The following is an 881-nucleotide window of genomic DNA, read 5'->3' on the forward strand; positions in this document are numbered from 1 at the left end:
TAGGTAGATTGTTGGGGCTGGCTCTGAAGGATGCAAAGCACAATTATTTTAGGTGGCCTTGGTAACACATAGATAATGCATGAGGCTGTTCTATGTGGGGTTGAATTGAAGAGAAATACAGATGGACAGTTTTTAAAAACATAATGTTACCTCATATTTCATGTCTCCAAAAATTAATCATTCACGGTTATATCAGAAAATATGCAGGTATTATATGTGTTCATTTTCAAAAATCATGAGTGTTCAAACAAATATTCCTTTCTCACGTTGCTTTTCTGAAACCAATCAAGCATATGATGTGAAACGACACACCCTCTTCTAGCAACCGCGTGTATATAAATGCGCATGAGAGCATTGTTGGTGAGTGAAAACAACATGTAAAGGAAAGATGGACGACCCACCGTAGAGGGGCACTGACAATTGTGCTCGGGATATTATTGTACTGAGCACAAACATGCGGCTCAACATGGTTTGTCACCTTGGGGCTGTGTTCATATTTCTGACGCTGATAAAAGACGTATTTTCTGTCTCCGACGTCGGCCAATTATTAGATATTCCTGTTATCGACGGACAACTTGAAGGTAGGTTGCCGGCAATGTTAAGATATTCCTTCTTTTTCCTCAGTTAAGACTACTTTTTTATCTATTAAGTCGCCAAGATAACGTGCAACTTTATTGCCTTTCGATTTACATAGTGTTACTTGCTATTATGTTCAGAAATAAACAGTAACGCTTGCAGAGGTGACGTATTTTCATATCTATTTATCTATCTTGTAATCAACAAAAATATACAGGACACAGAGATGATGCACTCTTGCAGATGATATCAAGCATCACCTCTGAAAATAGAATTACAGCTGACAAGTACAATAAGAACAACAA

The sequence above is a fragment of the Branchiostoma floridae genome, chromosome 16, assembly GCF_000003815.2.
Source record: "Branchiostoma floridae strain S238N-H82 chromosome 16, Bfl_VNyyK, whole genome shotgun sequence".
In the NCBI taxonomy this organism is placed as follows: domain Eukaryota; kingdom Metazoa; phylum Chordata; class Leptocardii; order Amphioxiformes; family Branchiostomatidae; genus Branchiostoma; species Branchiostoma floridae.